At 34.3% G+C, this 22,352-nt stretch overlaps 3 pseudogenes; 2 read left to right on the forward strand and 1 right to left on the reverse strand.

Annotated features, from left to right (window-relative positions):
* Window positions 1-8,776: 8,776 nt before the first annotated feature.
* LOC145683365 (NADH-ubiquinone oxidoreductase chain 4 pseudogene) lies at window positions 8,777-10,127 on the forward strand (annotated as a pseudogene).
* Window positions 10,128-10,244: 117 nt separating this feature from the next.
* LOC145682887 (NADH-ubiquinone oxidoreductase chain 5 pseudogene) lies at window positions 10,245-11,951 on the forward strand (annotated as a pseudogene).
* Window positions 11,952-14,546: 2,595 nt separating this feature from the next.
* LOC145682889 (cytochrome c oxidase subunit 2 pseudogene) lies at window positions 14,547-15,191 on the reverse strand (annotated as a pseudogene).
* Between the last annotated feature and the right edge of the window lie 7,161 nt (window positions 15,192-22,352).

Here is a 22,352-nt window from a genome sequence, read left to right on the forward strand (position 1 = left end):
TCGGAACAAGATGATTGTTAGTGATGATATGAAATTACACATTGAAAGTGAAGTAACTTGTGAAACGTGTTATTTGAAAGAATAATATAATAAATGTGCTTTCCACTAACACTCATGCATTTCGAGTTCGGGAGCGTGAATGGCGAGGAGTGTTATTTGATTTGCTTTTTAGGTTTTGAAATCACTCTAGAGATGTTGTTTGTTGATCTGAAAAGATTACTGGTCGAGCTCTTGCGAAGGCTTCTCATATAATAATTACAAGTACTAAGACAGCGATGAAAGAAAGGAATGAGCCAATGCTTGATACTATATTTCATGTAGTATAAGCGTCTGGGTAATCTGAATATCGACGCGGCATTCCTCTTAGTCCTAAAAAATGTTGAGGGAAGAATGTGATATTTACTCCTATAAATATTACTAAGAATTGAATTTTTAGCCATGTGGGATTTATTGTTGTTCCTCTAAATAAAGGAAATCAATGAATAAGTCCCGCTATGATAGCGAATACAGCACCTATGGATAGTACATAGTGAAAATGTGCTACTACATAGTAAGTGTCGTGGAGAACAATATCTAAAGATGAGTTTGCAAGTACGACTCCTGTGAGACCACCTACGGTAAAAAGGAAAATGAAGCCTAAGGTTCATAAGATTGAAGGTGAATAAGTTATTTGTGCTCCATGAAGTGTGGCGATTCATCTAAATACCTTAATTCCTGTAGGAACAGCAATGATTATTGTGGCTGCAGTAAAGTAAGCGCGAGTGTCAACGTCTATACCAACAGTGAACATATGGTGAGCCCATACAATAAATCCTAAGAATCCAATTGCTAGTATTGCATAAATTATTCCTAAAACACCGAAAGTTTCCTTTTTACCACTTTCTTGGGTTACAATATGTGAAATTATACCGAATCCTGGAAGAATTAAAATGTAAACTTCAGGATGACCGAAGAACCAGAATAGGTGTTGATATAAAATTGGATCTCCCCTCCTGAAGGATCAAAGAAGGAGGTATTAAGATTTCGATCAGTTAAGAGTATTGTAATAGCCCCTGCTAGCACGGGAAGGGATAAAAGAAGCAATACGGCAGTAATTACTACAGATCAAACAAATAATGGTATTCGTTCTAAGGTTATTCCAGGAGTTCGCATGTTAATTACAGTTGTAATAAAATTTACTGCACCAAGAATTGAGGATACACCGGCTAGATGGAGAGAGAAAATAGAAAGATCGACAGAGGCTCCGGCGTGAGCAATAGCTCTAGAAAGAGGGGGATATACAGTTCATCCTGTTCCCGCACCACTCTCTACAATTCTTCCTGTTAATAGTAGGGTTAGTGAGGGCGGTAGTAATCAGAATCTTATGTTGTTTAGACGGGGGAATGCTATATCAGGCGCCCCTAGTATTAAGGGTACTAATCAATTACCGAAGCCCCCAATTATAATTGGCATAACTATGAAGAAAATTATAATAAAAGCATGAGCAGTAACAATTACATTATAAATTTGATCATCACCAATTAGACTACCTGGCCGACCAAGTTCTGCTCGGATAAGAAGACTTAGTGATGTTCCTACTATTCCTGCTCAAGCTCCAAAAATTAAGTATATTGTACCAATATCTTTATGGTTTGTAGAAAATAATCATCGTTGCAAGTGAAATTAAATAGGATGGCCGAAGCACTAGGCGATAGATTGTAAATTTATTTATGGTTAAATAAACCTCCTATTAGGTTTTATAGTCAATATTTATGATATCGGACTGCAATTCCGGAGTAGTAGTTAATATACTAAGACCTAAAAGATCGCCTTTTATTTATAGCTTTGAAGGCCATTAGTTTTTTTTAACTTAAAGTCTTGTTTAAAACATGTTGACAGTTAGAGGTAAAATGATTATGCCTCTTAATGAAGTAATAATGAATATTGATCTAATTGATGTTTCTTGATTTTTTTTCACTAAAGATGTTCATGTTTGGTTATGGTGATTAATAATGAAAGCAGCATAGGCGATTCGTATATAATAGAAAAGGGTAATTAGTGCTGTTATTACTATTAGGGTGAGGATGATAAATGATATTTGTTCAGCAGTTTTTATAATGATGATTCACTTAGGTAAGAATCCTAAGAATGGTGGGAGGCCACCTAAAGATAAAAGACTAGTAAAAATGGCTAATTTTGTTGTTACAACGATTTTATTAGAAAAGGTTTGGTTAATATGAAATATTTTGTTTATTGCGAAGAGAGTGACTGCTATTGCTGAGAGTAAGGCATAAAATAGGAAGTAGAGGGATCATGCTATATCACTTAATAGTAGGGCTATAAGTATTCAGCCAGTGTGATTAATAGATGAGAATGCTATGATTTTACGTAGTGATGTTTGATTTAAGCCTCCAATTGAGCCTACTAGTAAGGACAAGGTTAAGGTTAGGTAGATTAAATTTGTAGGTTTTAAGCTGTAAGAAAGTAGACCGAGGGGAGCCAGTTTTTGTCATGTTATTAAAATAATGCAGTCTATTCAAAGTATGGCTTCTATTACTTCAGGTATTCAGAAGTGGAGAGGGGCTGCACCTATTTTAAAAAGTAAGGAAATAGTGATTAAATAGTATGTAGTTTGCAGACCCATGTAGAGTAAAATGATTGCTATTAAGAGTAAAGATCTTGCAATGGCTTGTACTAAAAAGTATTTTAAAGCAGATTCGGTGTGACGTTGATTATTAGTCTTTGAAATCAGGGGGATAAATGATAGGAGATTAATTTCAAGACCAATTCAAGTACCAAACCATGATGAGGAGGTTAGGGAAATAAGGGTTCCTAACACAAGTGTTCTAGAAAATAAAAGAGTCTTAGGATTAGTGAGCATTAGAAAAAGAAGAGTAATCTTCATATGCGGGGTATGAGCCCACTAGCTTATCTTAGCTTATCTTTCTACGCCTTAGTGTAGGGTGCACGTTGATTTTTGATGTCAAAGGTGAAAGTTTAATTCTTTTAGGTGTAATAAGAGTATGTTGAAATACTTGATTTATCCTATCACGATAATCCTTTAATCAGGCATCTTATTATTTAATAATTATTTATAATGGTATATGAGAATTTAAATAGATTAATATTGTGTTATGATAATTAAATTTAGAAAGATTATATATTAATAATAATTAAAACTTGAAAATCTATTAAATCCTCTTAATTAGCCTGAGATACCGGCTAAAGGTATATTAATAAGCTTAACGTATCCAGTATATGCTAGTTTTTACAGCATATGTGTAAGGAGAAAATAAATATACTTGTATAGGATACAATTTTGTTTGAAGGGGGAAAAAAACAAAATTGTATCCTAGACAAGGGGGAAAATAGGGTTTATTTAATACTAATTTTTATTAATTAGGTTAAATGTATAATTAATAATTATTTATTTTAGCGTTATGAATTAACAGTAAAGTATTATCCTGGCTTTTCTTCTCTTGTTTAACTAGTTGTACATGTAACCTTTTGGGTAAGAAGTAAGCATTATTGATCTTAAAGTAAAATAATGAAGTATTATTAGTCGCAGTACTTGGTTTTGTTTATTAATTAATGTTTGAAGCAGTTAAGGTTTAAGAGACCCGGCGAAATTCGTGCCAGCCGCCGCGGTGAGACGAGGGGGTTGAAGGGAAGAATTGGTGATGGTTAAACTATAGTTATAAGTTTAGATTGAGGAACTTGTTTTGTTTATTTTTAGGTGAAATTATTATTTAAAATAATGAGTTCTATGTTTGAAGCTATGAAATTATTTTTTAAACTAGGATTAGATACCCTATTATTTTTAATGTAAAATGTGATACCTGGGTAATAGTAGTTATGTTCTTGAAACTCAAAGGATTTGACGGTATTTTAGGCTGTTCAGAGGAATCTGTCCCGTAATCGACAATCCACGATATATTTTACTTACTGTTGTCGGCAGTTTGTATACCGCCGTAGTTGAAGGTATTAGGGAGAGGTCAAGGACCTTCATTACCTTTATTGAGGAAGACTTCAGGTCAAGGTGCAGCTTATCAGTAAGAGGAGATGGATTACAATAGAATGTTTATACGGATTTTATTATGAAATTATTTAAATGAAGGTGGATTTCAATGTAATGTTAGTTATGTTACTATTATGAGTATGGCTCTAAAATATGTACACATCGCCCGTCGCTCTCATTTGTCTAGGTGAGATAAGTCGTAACATAGTGGGTGTACCGGAAGGTGCACCTAGATTGAATTAATACCAAAATAGAGCTTGTTAGTTGAGCTATTCGTTTACATCGAGGAGGTTTCTGTGCAATTCAGATTATTTTGATTGAAGGAGACACTTATTATATATGTATATTTTTATTAAGATTAAGTGAATCAACTTTAATTGATGTTATTGTATAGGGTATAGAGTTAATTTGTTAGTATTATAGTTAATTAGTACCGTAAGGGAATGTTTAAATAGATGAAATTTTTTTTGAAGGAAGAAAACATGAGATGTTGTACCTTTTGTATCAGGGGACACTGAATAATATTATTATATAATTATTTCCCGAAATGGAAAGAGCTAAAGTATTATTATATTGTAGGTGGCATATTATTTATGAATTTTATTTTAGTGGTGAGATGCCTTTCGGTTTCTATTATATCTGGTTGTACAAGAATTGAATTTAATTCAGCCACAGTTAGGCTTGTTGTGAGGTTGGTTCATTATAGTTTTGCTGTGAGTAACAGTAAGGGGGATTTGCTCTTTACTTTTGTTTATTTATAATGTGGTTTTATATTAGGTGAAAGATGTGGGCTTAGAAGTAGCCATCATTTGTAATTTTGTTATAACTTATTTGAGTTATTTATTATATTTTAATGCATTTAATTTATTATTGTACTATTGTTTTAAATTAATTAAGACAATTTATAATGGTGTTATTAGTATATTGGTGAGAATAATTAAAGGAATTCGGCAAAAATTTCCTCCGCCTGTTTATCAAAAACATGTCCTTTTGTTAAAATAAAAGGTCTGACCTGCCCAGTGAGGTTTTAAACGGCCGCGGTATTTTGACCGTGCGAAGGTAGCATAATCATTAGTCCTTTAATTGTGGGCTTGTATGAAAGGTTGGACGAGTGGAAGACTGTCTTTATTTGTAATATTGAATTTTACTTTTGAGTGAAAAGGCTTAAATGATTTAGGAGGACGATAAGACCCTGTAGATCTTTATATTTAAATATTAATTTTTGTAGTTGATAATGAATAAATTTGCTATTTGACTATTGCGTTGGGGCGACGAGAAGGTAAAATAAACTCTTCTTAATATAATTACTTTTAAGTATTTCAGTGATCCTTTATTACTGATTAATAGACTAAGTTACCTCAGGGATAACAGCGTAATTTTTTTTGAGAGTTCATATCGACAAGAGAGATTGCGACCTCGATGTTGGATTAAGATTTTGTCTAGGTGCAGAAGCTTAGTACATAGGTCTGTTCGACCTTTAAAATCTTACATGATCTGAGTTCAGATCGGCGTGAGCCAGATCGGTTTCTATCCTTTAGTTAGGAAGTAGTACTTTAGTACGAAAGGACCAAGTACTAATAATATTTATTGTTAGAGAATAAAAATAATGGTCATTACTTTGGCAGATAAGTGCATTAGATTTAGGATCTAAGAATGGATGAATTGAGTCCAGGTAATAATGTATTATGATTATGTTATAGGTGTGATTTCTTACCTGATTTTAATTATTTGTGTTTTAATTGGGGTTGCATTTTTGACTTTATTAGAACGAAAGGTTTTAGGCTATATTCAGATTCGGCGAGGTCCTAATAAGGTAGGTATTTGTGGTTTACCTCAACCTTTTGCAGATGCAATTAAGTTATTTACTAAGGAGCAAGTATTTCCTACTATATCTAACTACTATCCTTATTATCTAGCCCCTGTTTTTAGTTTATTTTTGTCTTTGTTAGTATGATTAAGAATTCCTTATTTAAGTGTTATGTTGACTTTTTCTTTAGGTTTGTTATTTTTTTTGTGTTGTACAAGTATGGGTGTGTATACTGTAATAATTGCTGGTTGGTCTTCTAATTCTTCATACTCTTTGTTGGGAGGCCTTCGAGCAGTAGCGCAAACTATTTCTTATGAAGTTAGCTTGGCGTTAATTTTGTTATCTTTTGTATTTTTGGCTGAAAGATACAGACTGTTGAGTTTTGGTTATTATCAAGAAGAGTTATGATTTTTATGAATTACGTTTCCTTTGGCATTGGTTTGATTTGCTTCTTGCTTAGCTGAAACTAACCGTACTCCTTTTGATTTCGCGGAAGGTGAGTCAGAGCTTGTTTCTGGGTTTAATATTGAATATAGAGCGGGAGGATTTGCTCTTATTTTTATGGCCGAATATGCTAGTATTTTATTTATAAGAACTTTATTTAGTATCTTGTTTCTAGGACATGATATTTTTTCTATTTTGTTTTTTTGTAAGGTAGTATTTATTTCTTTTGGATTTATTTGAGTACGAGGAACATTACCTCGATTTCGGTATGATAAATTAATATATCTTGCTTGAAAGTGTTTTTTACCTCTATCCCTTAATTATCTTTTATTTTTAGGGGGCATAAAGCTTCTTTTTATTTCTTTTTTAATTTAAGTGTATTAAATTGAGAATAAGTTCTTAGAGCTTTGCTCTGTTGTATGTTTTCAAAACATATGCTTATCCTCAGCCAAAGAACTAAGTCTTATTTAGTAAGAAATCTCATAAAGAGGAGAGGTAAGGCACAAACAGGAAATAAGCGAAGTAAATAACTGTGAGAATTTGGCCTGTTAAGATATAAGGATCTTCTACTGGGCGGGCTCCAATTCAAGTTAAAAGGATTACTGTGCTAACTATAATTCAGAATATGATTTGATTAATGGGATAGAATTGTAAGCCTCGTATTTTTCTGTTATGGAAGAAAGGCATAATTATTAAAATGAGGATTGATATTACTAAAGCAATAACTCCTCCAAGTTTATTAGGAATGGAGCGAAGAATAGCGTAAGCAAATAAGAAGTATCATTCTGGTTGAATATGTACTGGTGTAACTAGAGGGTTGGCGGGGGTGAAGTTTTCAGGATCTCCGAGTATATAGGGATTTCAGAGGGTGAGTAATATTAAAGCTGTTATTATAGTTAGAAAGCCAATAGTGTCCTTAGTTGAAAAGTAAGGGTGAAAGGGAATTTTGTCTTGATTTCTATTAAGGCCAAGGGGGTTGTTAGATCCTGTTTGGTGAAGGAATAGGAGATGTACTATTGATATAGCGGCTACAATGAAGGGTAAGAGAAAATGGAAAGCAAAGAATCGATTTAAAGTAGCATTATCTACGGCGAAGCCTCCCCAAATTCATTGTACTAGCATTGTTCCTAGGTAAGGGATAGCTGATAATAAATTTGTAATGACTGTAGCACCTCAGAAAGATATTTGACCTCAAGGCAGTACGTAGCCTACAAAGGCAGTTGCTATTACTAAAAGTAGAATAGCAACCCCTACTCTTCAAGTATGGAGATAAAGATAAGAGCCATAATATATTCCTCGGCCGACATGTAAGTAAAGGCAAATGAAGAAAAATGATGCTCCATTAGCATGTAAGGTGCGTAAAAGCCAGCCAAAATTTACATCTCGACAGATATGAATTACTCTATTGAAGGCTAATTCAATACTTGATACGTAATGTATTGCTAGGAATAGACCTGTGGCAATTTGAATAATTAAACATAAGCCGAGAAGAGAGCCAAAATTTCATCAATACGAGATGTTAATAGGAGCTGGAAGATCTACTAAGGCGTTGTTAGCAATTTTAAAAAGCGGGTGATGTAAGCGAATTGGTGTTGACATATGATTTAGAAGGCCGAAGGGGACCTTGATATAATGAAGTAATTTTTACCACTGCAATTAATGTAATAAATAAGTATGTTGCTAATATAATGGTATTCATTAGGATTGATGTTATATAAAATTTTATGCCAGGAATTTCTTGGTAATTAGTTGTATAGTGATGTGGATCTGGTAATGAAATTATATTTGGTAGTAGAAGGGGGTCGATAATTATTATAACAATTAGGAGCAATGGAACTAGGAAAATTAGTAGGAAAAGATTAGGTGTTAAGGTAAATATTTCATTTGATGCTAGTCTTGTAACATAAATAAATAGAACTAATATGCCCCCTAGAAAAACTAAGAAGAGAATATAAGAAAATCAAGGAGATTCTCTTATAGTTGAGATAGTTAAGCAAGTAGTAATAGTGTTGACAATGAGTATTAGTCCTATTGATAGGGGGTGAGATATTTGAATTAGAATAAATCTTAAAACTACTAAAATTATAAGTAATATTCAGGTTATTTTAATTTCAAGAGGTAGTTTATAAAAATATTAGTTTTGGGGACTAAAGATAAGTTTGTACTTTCTCTTGATGCTTTTAGAATTTTTATTCATTAATGGTTTACAAGACCAACGTTTTAATTAAACTATAAAAGCTTATGAAAATATTATTTATTTTGTTTTCTTGCTTTCTAGTTATTTTAGGAATAGCTTGTTTTGTTATTCAACGTAAGCATTTATTAATAGTTTTATTAAGACTTGAGTTTATCGTGTTGATAAGTTTTTTACTTTTGTCTTATTCTTTAGGTAGTTTGTATGTTGAAAATTATTTTTGTTTATTATTTTTAACTTTTAGTGTTTGTGAGGGGAGTCTAGGTTTATCAATTTTAGTATCTATTGTTCGAACCCATGGAGGTGATTATTTAAATTCTTTAGTTGTATTACGATGCTAAAATATTTAATGTTTATGTTGTTTTTAATACCTTTGGGCTTTAATTTTAAATTATGGTGAGTTGTTCAGTTTTGTCTTATTAGAATTTGTTTTTTATTTATAATAAGAAATAGTATGGGAATAGTTCCTTGGGAGGTACGTTATTACCTATGAAGAGATAGTTTGAGATATTCATTAATTCTATTGAGTATTTGAATTGTTATTCTTATAATTATGGCTAGAGAGGGGGTGTTAAGAAGTTCATTTTATAGTACGAGTTTTATTAGTTTAGTTTTATTATTACTTGTGTTACTTTATTTGAGATTTTCTTCCTCTAGATTATTTATGTTTTATTTTTTTTTTTGAAGGCTCATTAATTCCTACATTATTTTTAATTTTGGGCTGAGGTTATCAACCCGAACGAATGCAGGTAGGTACATACTTGTTGTTTTATACCCTATTTGCTTCGCTGCCCCTTTTGATTGGTATTTTTTATTTAGAGTATGTTAAGGGTAGTTTATTAATAATTAATATGAGAAGTGTAATAGATTTGGGAATTACATATTATATATGGTATTTTGCTTTAGTTGTTGCTTTTTTAATTAAAATACCTATATTTCTGGTTCATCTTTGATTACCTAAGGCACATGTTGAGGCGCCCGTAAGTGGTTCAATAATTTTGGCGGGGGTCTTATTGAAATTAGGAGGGTATGGATTGTTGCGTATTCTATATTTTATAGAGAATGTAGCTGTAAATATAAATTTAATTTGGTTTGGTATTAGAGTTGTAGGTATTTGATTGGTTAGATTAGTGTGCTTACGGCAGGTTGATGTAAAGTCTTTAATTGCTTATTCTTCTGTTGCTCATATAGGGTTAGTGTTAATAGGATTATTAACAATGGGATTATGAGGATTTAGAGGTGCTCTTACACTAATAATTGCCCATGGTCTATGTTCTTCGGGTTTATTTTGTCTTGCAAATATTTCTTATGAGCGTTTAGGGAGCCGAAGACTGTTAATTAATCGGGGAATATTATCTTTTATGCCGAGTCTAGGGCTTTGATGATTTTTATTAAGAATTGCTAATATGGCGGCACCACCAACATTAAATTTATTAGGAGAAATTAGTCTATTAAATAGAATTGTTGGTTGATCTTGGTTGAGTATGTTAGGATTGGCCTTACTATCTTTTTTTAGAGCCGCTTATAGACTGTATTTATATTCATATACTCAACACGGAACACCTTATTCTAATTTATATTCTTGTTGAGGAGGAAATGTACGAGAGTATTTATTATTGATGTTACACTGATTACCTTTAAATTTATTAATCTTTTTTGCCGGGCCGAGATTTCTATGGCTATAGGTGCTTGAGTAGTTTAGAATAAAATTTTAGTTTGTGGAACTAAAGAAGGTTTATTACCCTTAGGCCATGGTTTGACCTTTCTCAATTTGTGTGACTAGTTTTACTCTTTTAAGTAGAATGAGTATTTTTTTACTTTTTATAGGTTTGAACTTTTTAATTAATAGATATAGTGTATTTATTGAGTGAGAAGTTATCTCTTTTAATAGAAATAAAATCGTTATGACTCTTCTATTTGATTGAATGTCATTTATATTTATAAGATTTGTACTTTATATTTCTAGAATGGTAATTTATTACAGTGGGCAGTATATAGGATCCGAACGGTATCTTAATCGATTTATTATACTTGTATTAATATTTGTTCTTTCAATAGTTTTATTAATTATTTCCCCTAATTTAATTAGAATTCTCCTTGGATGAGATGGATTGGGCTTAGTTTCGTATTGTTTAGTTATTTATTATGAAAATGTACGATCTTATAATGCTGGTATGTTAACCGCGCTTTCTAATCGTATTGGAGATGTAGCAATTTTATTAGCTATTGCTTGAATACTAAATTATGGAAGTTGAAATTATGTTTTTTATTTGCATAGAGTTTTAAATAATAATGAAATAGTAATTATCTCTAGTTTAATTATTTTGGCTGCAATAACAAAGAGTGCACAAATTCCTTTTTCTGCATGGCTACCGGCGGCAATAGCCGCTCCTACACCAGTATCAGCATTAGTACATTCTTCTACGCTTGTGACTGCTGGGGTTTACTTGTTAATTCGGTTTAGAGACGTTTTATTAAGTGCTTATGCCGGCGATGTATTACTTTTATTATCAGGACTGACAATATTTATGGCTGGTATTGGCGCTAATTATGAATATGATTTGAAGAAGATTATTGCTTTATCTACTCTAAGTCAGCTTGGTCTCATAATAATAATTTTATCCATGGGATTTCCAGTATTAGCTTTTTTTCATCTATTGACACATGCTTTATTTAAGGCATTACTTTTTTTATGTGCGGGAGCGATTATTCATGGTGTGGGAGATACACAAGATATCCGCAGAATAGGAGCACTTGTGAGTCAGATGCCCCTTACTTTATCTTGTTTAAATGTAGATAATTTGGCTTTATGTGGAATACCATTTTTAGCTGGCTTTTATTCTAAGGACTTAATTTTGGAGATTTCTTCTTTAGCTTTAATTAATGTAGTCAGCTTTTTCTTATTATTTTTTTCTACCGGCCTAACTGTATGTTATTCAGTACGTTTAAGATTTTATTTGACAGGTAAGGGCTTTGGGGGTACTAATATTCATTCTATTAGTGATAATGAAGGTTGAACTATGTGTAAGGGAATATTAGGATTAGTAGTGATAGCAATTTTAGGAGGTGCAACATTGAGTTGATTAATTTTTCCTTCTGTTAATTGTGTTGTTTTACCTTTATACCTAAAAATAGGTGCATTACTTGTGAGTATTGTAGGTTTGTGAGTTGGTATCTTACTATCAAGTTATTCTATTGGACAGCCTTTAATGTGTATGAAGTTTTATTTTAACTCTACAATGATAGGAAGCATATGATTTTTACCTTACTTATCAACAAATTATATTATTAAATTCCCTTTATACATAGGGGGGGTGTACTATAATAATATTGATCAAGGATGGAGAGAGTGTCTAGGTGCTCAAGGCATATATAGTAGTTTTAAGGGTGGTTCAATGTTAATTCAACAATCACAAGACAATTTATTTAAAATGTATTTATTAATTTTTTTATTTTTTACAATTTTCCTTTGTTTCTTTATATTTGTATATTTAGGTAGCTTATATTGAAAGCATAGTATTGAAGATACTAAGAAGAATTATATTCCCTAAATAATACTCCCTGAGAGTACTCTCTTTTTTACCTCGAAAAGGTAATGTAATATTTATACTAAGGGGGTTATGTTATTTATATTAAGAGATGTTAACGGTCTAACCCGCTAAAGATAAAAGTTAGCAGCTTCTTCTTGATTAATTTCACATCTCCTTAGTTGGGGTAGAGAATAAACCCAATGATATCATTAACAGTGAAATGCCTCTTTTTGGCTTCAACTAACAAGTAGGGGCCAAGAGGCCAAAGGCTCAGGTCGAAACTGAGTGCAATCGTTTGCTTCCTACTTATGAGATAAGTTGATAGCAACACCTTTTGGATGCAAACCAAATATTATAGTTAACTATTATCCCGTCCCGTTAGTCAGCTCATGTTAAGGATCCTTGATTTCATTCGTGGTAAAGACCTATTAGGAGGATTACTAGGAATACTAGTCTAACTAGAGATCAGGATAGTGTATTGGTGTTGTTAATAGTAATTGTTATTGGTAGTAGAAGGGCGATTTCTACGTCGAAGATAAGAAAAATTACGGCAATGAGGAAGAATCGTAGGGAGAAAGGGATTCGGGCTGAAGATTTGGGATCAAATCCACACTCAAAGGGGGAGTTTTTTTCTCGATCATTAATAACTTTCTTAGAAAGAAGAGTTGAAATGGTTATAACGATTAAACAAATAATAATAGTTAGTAAGCCGGTTGTTAAGACTGTATTAATTGCCTATTTCATTTAATGATCTTTTTGATTGGAAGTCAAATATACTATATATATATTAAATAGGCTTAACCTCCTCATCAATAAATAGAGATGTAAAGGAATAATCATACTACATCCACAAAATGTCAGTATCAAGCAGCGGCTTCAAATCCAAAGTGGTGAGTAGGAGAGAAATGTGATAAAAGGTGGCGTAATAAGCAAGTGGCTAGGAATGTGGAACCAATAATAACGTGGAGACCATGGAAGCCTGTTGCTATGAAAAATGTTGAGCCGTAAACAGCATCTGCGATGGTGAATGGTGCCTCGTAATATTCGTATGCTTGTAGAGCAGTAAAATATAGGCCTAGGAGGATTGTAAGTAGTAGGCCTTGTGTGGCTTGGGTGTGGTTGCCCTCTATTAATCTGTGATGAGCTCATGTTACGGTAACTCCTGAGGCCAGTAGAATTGCAGTATTAAGAAGGGGAATGTGTATTGGGTTGAATGGCACAATGCCTGCTGGAGGTCAGAAGGATCCAATTTCTACTGTTGGTGCTAATCTACTATGGAAGAAGGCTCAGAAGAATGAGACGAAAAAGAATACTTCAGAAATAATAAATAAGATTATGCCTCACCGAAGACCTAATGTAACTTGCATAGTGTGCAATCCTTGATATGTTCCTTCTCGAGTTACATCTCGTCATCATTGAATTATAGTTAGTAGTGTGATTAGTATGCCTAGGAAAAATAGAGAGGGGTCATATTGATGGAATCATTTAGTAAGTCCTGTAGTTGTAATTAAGGCGCCTAAGGCCCCAGTAAGCGGCCAAGGGCTTTGATCAACAAGGTGGTAAGGATGATTTTGTGGTGCTGACATAAGTAACTTCTCTTGAGTATAGTGTAACTAGAACTGCAAGTACATATGATTGAATTACTGCGACGGCAGATTCTAATATTAGGAGGGCAATTTGTCCAATTATTAGTAGAGAGAGTATGGAGAGAGATAAAGAAGGACCTGTATTACCTAGTAAGGTTAAGAGGAGATGGCCTGCGATTATGTTTGCTATTAATCGAACAGCTAAAGTTCCAGGCCGAATGATGTTGCTAATTATTTCAATACATACTATGAATGGTATGAGAGGGGCGGGGGTCCCAGAAGGAACGAGATGGGCAAATATGTGTTGGGTGTGATTGATTCAGCCATAGATTATGAAGCTTATTCAAAGAGGGAGGGCGAGAGTTAATGTGAAGGTTAGGTGACTAGAGCTAGTAAATACATAGGGAAATAGGCCCATAAAATTGTTAAACAAGATGAAGGAGAATAAAGAAATAAATAGGAAGGTTCTTCCTTGATAACTAGTAGGCCCAAGAATAGTTTTGAATTCCTTATGGAGAGTTAAGGTAATTTTATTTCATAGAATGTTTGGTCGTCCTGGTAAGAATCAGAATGGGATTGGAATAATTAGAAGACCAATTACTGTTCTAAGTCAGTTAAATGATATATTTATGATTGAAGTAGAGGGATCAAAGGTTGAAAAAAGGTTTGTTATCACTTTCAATTTATAGTTGTCTTTTTAATATTAGTGTCACTTAAGGAAGGGTCAGGGGTATTTGAATTAAAATATGTAATAGATGCAAATAGAAGGTAACATAAGGAAAATATAATAAATAAGATAAGTCATTTTAGGGGTGATATTTGTGGAATAGAAAAATACTATTGAGTAGTAATTTAAGCTTGACATGCTTACGTTATAATTTAACTAATTTTTCCATTGGAAGTAATTGTTATTTTACTATCTTTTGGTTTAAGAGACCATTGCTTACTTTCAGCCATCCAATGAAAGTTCTTGTATAATTTTTGTTATTCATTTAATGAATACTGAGTGAGGGCAGGCTTCAACAACAATTGGTATGAAACTGTGATTTGCACCACAGATTTCTGAACATTGACCAAAGAATAGACCTGTGCGTGTAATGTTGGCTGCTACTTGATTTAAGCGTCCTGGAGTAGCATCCGCCTTAATACCAAAGGCGGGTATGGCCCATGAGTGAAGAACATCGGCGGCGGTAATTAGGATACGAATATCAATGTTAATAGGTAATACAATACGATTGTCTACATCTAATAGACGAAATGAATTGGGATTTATTTCATTAATAGGGATTATGTAAGAATCAAATTCTGTTAAGGAGAAGTCAGAATATTCATAACTTCAGTATCATTGATGCCCAATTGTTTTAAGAGTGATTGCTGGTTGATGAATTTCATCTAATAGGTATAAGAGTCGTAAGGATGGGAGAGCAATGAAGATTAGCGTAATGGCAGGCAAGATTGTTCAAATAGTTTCTAGAGTTTGTCCTTCTAACAAATTGCGGTTAATATATGTGTTTGGTAGAAGGGAGGCTAGTAGATAGCCTACGAGAACTGTAATTATGGTCACAATGAGTATTGTGTGATCATGAAAAAATGTTATTTGTTCTATTACAGGGGATGCAAATTGCATTGCAAATAAAGGTAGGCAACATTAGTGGTAAGTAAAATATTATTATTATTATTATTATTATTATTATTAATAATAATAATAATAATAATAATAGGTGTTGTTTGTGGCAAGACAATATCTTCCTCAATTCTTCTTCAAACGTAATAATTGTAACGCCATATCTCCCTTACAAACAAAATATTAGCAATTTATATCGAGAGAACGGGAAATTGTAGAGTGATGGGAGCAACGTTGGACAGTATGCACTCATAGTAATCAGAAAAATAAGCGATTTCAATGCAAAATGAACGAAGAGTCATTGTCATGGGTAGTCATGGAGCCACGGCAGAGCCCTCTTTAGGCAAAGTGTCGATAACTTATATCGAGAGAACAGGGGGTGATAGTGAGATGGGACCAACGTTCTGCCGTGTCATGACAAAACGCTGTAACTTTGGCGGAGCAGTTTTGCGAAAATGAGGCGTAAAATTTTCATCCGAAAATGTGATCTGTATCGTGTAGAATAAGTGTAACTGGGCAATAATGGTCAACCAATCCATTTTCACCAAATTTAATCACACAACATGCATTTACGTAACATTACATGTAATCGCGTGTTTCCAAAGTCAAGATACACTGATTCTACATGATACAGATCACATTTTCAGATGAAAACTTTACGGCTCTTTTTCGCAAAACTGCTCCGCCAAAGTTACATCATTTTGTCACAACACGGCAGCGTTGAACACTGTGGACCCATAAGGCGCATCGAAATTAGTGGGAAGGGGGCGCCAGCCAGCCGTACTTATTTCCACATAATAATATAAAATTATATTGTCGAAATACACACACGAGTTAGCTAGTAATATTTGATATTATTATTATTATTATTATTATTATTATTATTATTATTATTATTATTATTATTATTATTATTATTATTATTATCGACTGCGTCTTTTCATTACGTGTGCATGTTTCACATGAAGCCAAAGAGAAAATCCATCATTCGTGGAAAGAATAAGAATAGTCAGTTACTTTAACTGTGAACGACAGCGAAAAATACGAAAAGAGTGATTAGCTGTAGCGAAAAGAAACAATACTTTCTCCCAAATGGATAAAAAACCAAGCCGAGATAGATTCGAACTAGCATGGACGGCGTGAAAAGCCAGTGCTTTGTCCACTTTTTTTAACTGACTCACCGAACGTGTTTTAGTAACTTACTTATTGCTAATTTTACTTGCTTTTTCTAATAACTTATAACGACAGAGACACGAACACAGAAACACAAGGAACAGTTAAAAATCATAAACGCTCCCCGGCCGGGAATCGAACCCGGGACACCAGACACCAAAGTCGCACGTGCTAGCCACTAGACCATAGGGGAGGGTACTGCTCACTCTGCGTCGTTAGGGATTAGGACTACTGTATTGTCAGCTATCATTTCTGTGGGTTGTATACTATGATCACATGCTCTTTCTTTGCTGGAAGAGTTAAACCTACATTCTATGTAATACATGAGGTATTTAGACCTACATGCTCTTCATATAATGTAATAAAAGAGTCATGCTGGGAATTAGAAAAAGAACATTCCTTGGACAAAACGGAAACTATTGGCATCATAAATATTTATCTACGAGTCATGCGCAGAAACATAATTCAGAATAGTTACTGTTTAGTTCAGTAAGCGAAGAAAGGGGTATAAAAAAGCAAATATGTCGCGTCAACGAGATCGACCGGAGTTGACAGAGGCGGAAGCAGATGTGTAGTAATACAACAACTTGGTTAAATCGATAATTGGTTCTTTATTCTGTAGTAGATCGTATCACAACTTTACGGGAGAGCAGAGAAAGACTTACTAACGCTGTCATATAGTAAGCTTTAGTAACACGATCATATAGACACAAATGGATGTAACTGTGAGTACTACAACTTGGATTTAACGAAAGCCGTTTAGATATTCAGTGGTTTGAAGGGTTGTATAAGACACAAAAAGATAAGACACAATACAATTCTTCATACCCCAGCTTCCAGTAGCTACATACATGCAATTTCTGGTTAGATACTGAAACTGCTGTCGGATTTTAATACATGACGTATTGCAGGATACAAAATGCTTTGCATTACTTGTTTGTTTGTAGACAGCTACTAGCTTAGTGTTCTGAAAGGTAGTGTATAAACTACGGATAGCCAATTCCGGAATTATTACTTTCCGGACTCCCGAAGGTAAAACCGGACAAATTGCGGAATTTCGAAAGTTCCCATTTTGGAATAATTATGGAATTCGGAAAAATCCGGAATTTAGAAATTTCTGATTTCGTTAACATTCCGGAAATTCGGAGCAATCCGGATTTCTTCGAAATCCGGAGTTTTTCTCAATTCCGTAATTTTCTAAATTTCGGATTCTTCCCGAGTTCCGGAATTTTTCTGAATTAGGGAGTTTAACTGAATTCCATAGCTTTCCGAAATCCGGAAAGTGAAAGTTCCGCTTCCAAAAAATGAATTTATTTTGGTTAATATGAATCGTGGCGGAAATAAGTCTTTGAGCAGGTAATGGCGACTGCTTTGAAAGAAATGGAGTGTATGAGAATTCAATCTGTCATATTTGTAGTTTCGTGTGGAGAAAAAACAAACTTGTGAACCAGCGGTTTAAGAATAACTCAAGTTATTAATATAAACTTTCAGAAAAGAAATACGAAAGACATTATGAATAGAAGAAATATAACATACAAGTTTGCAAGCGGATACAAAGAAACCTAACAAAACCAGACTAAAAACGAATTTTTTACCGCGTAGCGATCGCGGTTCAGTAGTCAAGGTGCTTGTGCGAATGCACTTTTTTTTTTTACTTTAGGATTTTTGATGGCGATTGATCTGCGATAACATACGTTTTATTATATTCAGATATTTGAATACTCGGATGTTTCAATACTTGAACTATCAAATCTTCAGGAATAAGAATAGTAATAATAATTATTATTATTATCTCGTAGAAGATTAAAAGCTAGGAGCTAATTATCGCTCAGGTTATACCAATACAAGCAGAAACGTGACATTTGGAAAGAATATTTCGGTTTTGTTTAATGTTGCTCACGAGAAGAGGAGTTTCTCATCTCGTTTCTAAAACAAATAAAATGACATGAGAATTAACATTTTACATTCGAGACGGGTCGCGGCTAACTGAAAATTTTCGTCTCTTTTTGGAGTTGAAAATCTAGACGAGACGAAAAGTATGGTAAACATTTCCCGTCTTGTCTCGATTCTCGAAATAATGTATGTCCATTCTTTCAGTAACAATTGCTCTTTAGACTGAATCTCATAGGCTATTTCGTTACATTATATTTCAGAGCTCATTGAATTATGCTCTGTGTAGGTATTTTGTAGCAAAGCTTTTATATTTACCTCTGAATATCCTAAAAATTAGTTTATTATATGCCTTACTGTTGCGTGATATTCAGTTATATTTATTACAGTTATTTTAGTTAAAACATACAGTAGAATACTTTCTACATGAAACTTGAACGGAACGTTGTAGTTTAAAATGTTGGTAGTTACAGAGGTGTCTTGAAGGTACGGAACGCTTTCCCCGAAATCTCTACTTTTAAGTAAATTTTGCCAAATTTCAATGGCAAGTTTAAACTTTTATTATTATTATTATTATTATTATTATTATTATTATTATTATTATTATTATTATTATTATTATTATTATTATTATTATTATTATATCAACACCGTGTATAATCTTTAAAAGATATACACTTTGTATCTGAATAGTAAAAGCCTATTGACTGTCGATCTCGGTCGTCGAGAAGTCTTCAGGAGGGAAGGATATTGGTCACGTTCTGGGTTTGAGTTCCGAAGGGGCAAGTGTTCGGTCTCGAGCCAAAAATTGTTAAAAGTTTTTAGTGCTGCCACGAGACGAGACGAGACTCCAGGCTGTCTCGTCTCGTCTCGTGCAAAGCATGTCTCGTCTCGTGTCTCGTCTCAAAAAAGAGCTCATCTCTCGTCTCGAGAGGTTCTGTCCGTCTCGTCTCGTCTCGTTTGTCTCATTTTGTCTCGTCTTGTCTCGTAAAAAATATAGCAGCATACCATGGGAACGAAAGTAAAATGTAACAGGTTGCACCATTCTATTCAAGATACAACGAAGTTACAAGTATTACCCAGAACACACAAGACAAGAAATGTCACGTTAGCTACACTCTGAAGCCTTCACCTCTGGTGTATGTGGTAGTCGGTTCGATCTCGGTTAGTGCCATGTGTGCTTTCTGGTGGACAAACATTGAATGTGTGTGGGGACCGCGGTGGCTCAGTGGTAGAGCGTTCACCACTGGTGCTTGGGGTCTCGGGTTCGATCCCAGCCCCGCGAAGTGAACTTTGTGGTGGACAAACACCGTTTGCGTGGGTTTTCTCGGGGTTTTCCCGTTTCTCTCACTTTCTTCTTTCAACCATTTCATTCATTCCTCATCATCACTGTCTCCTTTAGCCTAAGCGTGGGACGGAAAACTCAAAGATTTCATTTAATTTCACTTCATTTTTCGAATGTGTGTGTTTTCTCGAAGTTGTCTAGAATCCTACTACTTTCTTCATTCCACTAATTTCCCCATCATCATCCATTCGGCCAAAGTTGCCTAACGGTCTTAAAATTAAATTCAAATAAGCTCACAAGGCAAGGACAAATAGTTTACAAGATAATATATCTCTGCTGTTAGTTGTCTGAGGCTTCTAGGCCCTGGCTTTTTTTTTACATTCTGAAACATTGAAATTTGTTTCACGAGTTTTAATACACGAATATATAGTAAATTGCTCATAGGTACGTCGAAGATGAAGGCACTAATGTCAAATAATGTTTACACGACAAGCAAAGTTCGATGTAAAGGTGTCACCATCCCCGACACTACCGTATACTATCAAGCCACTTGCTTTATAGTTTCTGTATATATGAGAGAGAGAGATGGAAAGATATATATAGATAAATAGAGAGATAGATATGTGTGTACACTTTGATTTCATATATTCCAGCCTTTAGGTTTCACAGTGTTAACCCATACCAATCAAAAATTACTTTCCATTTTAGCATGTTTAGATTTGTTGCAATTATTATTATTATTATTATTATTATTATTATTATTATTATTATTATTATTATTATTATTATTATTTTACAAAAAAAGCTCGGAACCAAATAATTTTATTGAGTAATGGAAAGTATTTGATTGAAATTTTATGTTACTGCACAGTAAGCTCTACGTAAAGTTTCATAGTAATGGGAGCTGAACGACACGTCGGACAAAAGAATGCTTGCGGCCAGTCTTCACCTCCATGGTTCAAATCTGTTCCCATAACCGCGAGGTGTGTGATACTATGTGGTGGTTGCCCCGTTTGTGTAACGAACTCATGACAGTACACCCAGATTAGCTAGTGGTCTAAAAAAAGTTGATTTTCGGGTGGCCATTTTGGATTAAAGTTTCTTATATTGTCGTGATCTATTCACAATCGTACAACGTAGATCTTCATACCAAGCCGAGCGGTCTGCGGCGATAGACCATCGGCTTGAAGGCCCCGAGTTAGTCCCGGAAGGGTCATCTGTATGGATTTTAACAGCATTTGTGTTTTCGTATTGTGTCAGGGGGAAATCGTACGAAATAAAAGGATTTCAGTCTGAAAACATTGGAGAGAATATCCTCCCCAGGATACTTTCATGGGAGTAAGAAATTCGTAAAAATATAGGATATACATTTTATAGCAGGTTTAAAAATATGGTATCGTATCCTATTTCTTTTCTGTTAATTATGTTCTTCAATGTTCGAATTCTCATTCTCATGATATTTTCTGATCATTCTCATGATATTTTCTGCTTTCAACGGAGTTCCATGAATATTATACCAAATGTTCTTTACATTTATCAAGTTCGAAAGATTTTATGCGCGTGAAAGAAACCATTTTTGAAGATAATTCAGGTTCTAATGAATATTATTCACTAGGAAAGGGAAGTATTCCCCTCTTCCCAACATGGAAGCAGAGGGCAATTTCGCACTTTGGTCAGATCAAACGTTTCCGCGTAACAAAAGGAAGGCCCTCTGTAAAACCTCTTCAACTCCAGTGGTATTGTTAGTACCATAAATTTGCTAAAAGCAAACAATTTGAAGGGTTCGTCGACAATATTTTTGCTTTCTTTGTCCTTCGCCCGGTTTCCAAACGAAGAGGTGAATTTTACAATATGACTGCTGTATAATAAGCGAACGATTGGTAAAATGGTAAAAGTGTGGTATTATGTGTATGTGTGTGTGAGAGAGAGAGAGAAAGAGAGAGAAGACAAAATTTTAGTTGCAAGATAACATACTTCAATTGCCGTTTTCGGTTCATATAGCAAAAAGAATACCGCCACCAGAGAATAAAGACAAGTGTAGTCTGTTCTGTTCTCTTCCGCCATCTCAGCCAGAACTTTTAAATACAGCCAGTAATGAATGTAGGTCTTACCCAGTTTTCAAATTGAATAGATGGTGGTGGTAGTTCGGTTTCTTGACCTTGTAAAAATCTTCCCTGTCTTTGATTTTGTTTGGCATCATTCCAGCCAGAAATGAAAAAAATGAGAATTCCTCAGTTTACAGCAAGAGGAATTGGGGACAAGACATTAAGGATGATATTCTTGAAGGGTCATGTATCACGATTGTTTCATTTAATAGACAGAGGACACTTTTCTATGAAGGCTTTTCAACATGTTTTCTCACAAAGGGGATTTTCCTTTTGCAATCTATATGACCACTGGCAATTTCAATCTTGGCCATTCCAGCCAACGTTTTCATTTTCGAGACAGGACAAGTAGTCTGTCTTGTCTCGTGTCTCGTGTAAAAGGGTTCTGTCAGGTCTCGTGGCAACACTAAAAGTTATAGGCTTCAGCCAAACATGTTCAAAACAGCTGGGACCGGGTTTAGACTTCTCAACGGCTCGAGCGGCTAAGCTTACAGCTCATTCACTATCGAACCGAACCGAGAAGTTAGCCGAGCTAACAGCTCACCCAACCAAGCCGATTTGAGCCATCGGCTTAGTTCAGCTGAATCGAAACGTGCCGATGGACTAGTTTCAACTTGGCTGGCTTGAACCGGTTCACATGAGCCGAGTAGGGGACCCATCCCAACCGAGAAAGCTCGAGCCATCGACTCAGCTCAAATGTCGTTCTAACTGAGCCGG

This window comes from Thermobia domestica, chromosome 4 (genome assembly GCF_964235325.1).
Source record: "Thermobia domestica chromosome 4, izTheDome1.hap1.1, whole genome shotgun sequence".
NCBI classification, from domain to species: domain Eukaryota; kingdom Metazoa; phylum Arthropoda; class Insecta; order Zygentoma; family Lepismatidae; genus Thermobia; species Thermobia domestica.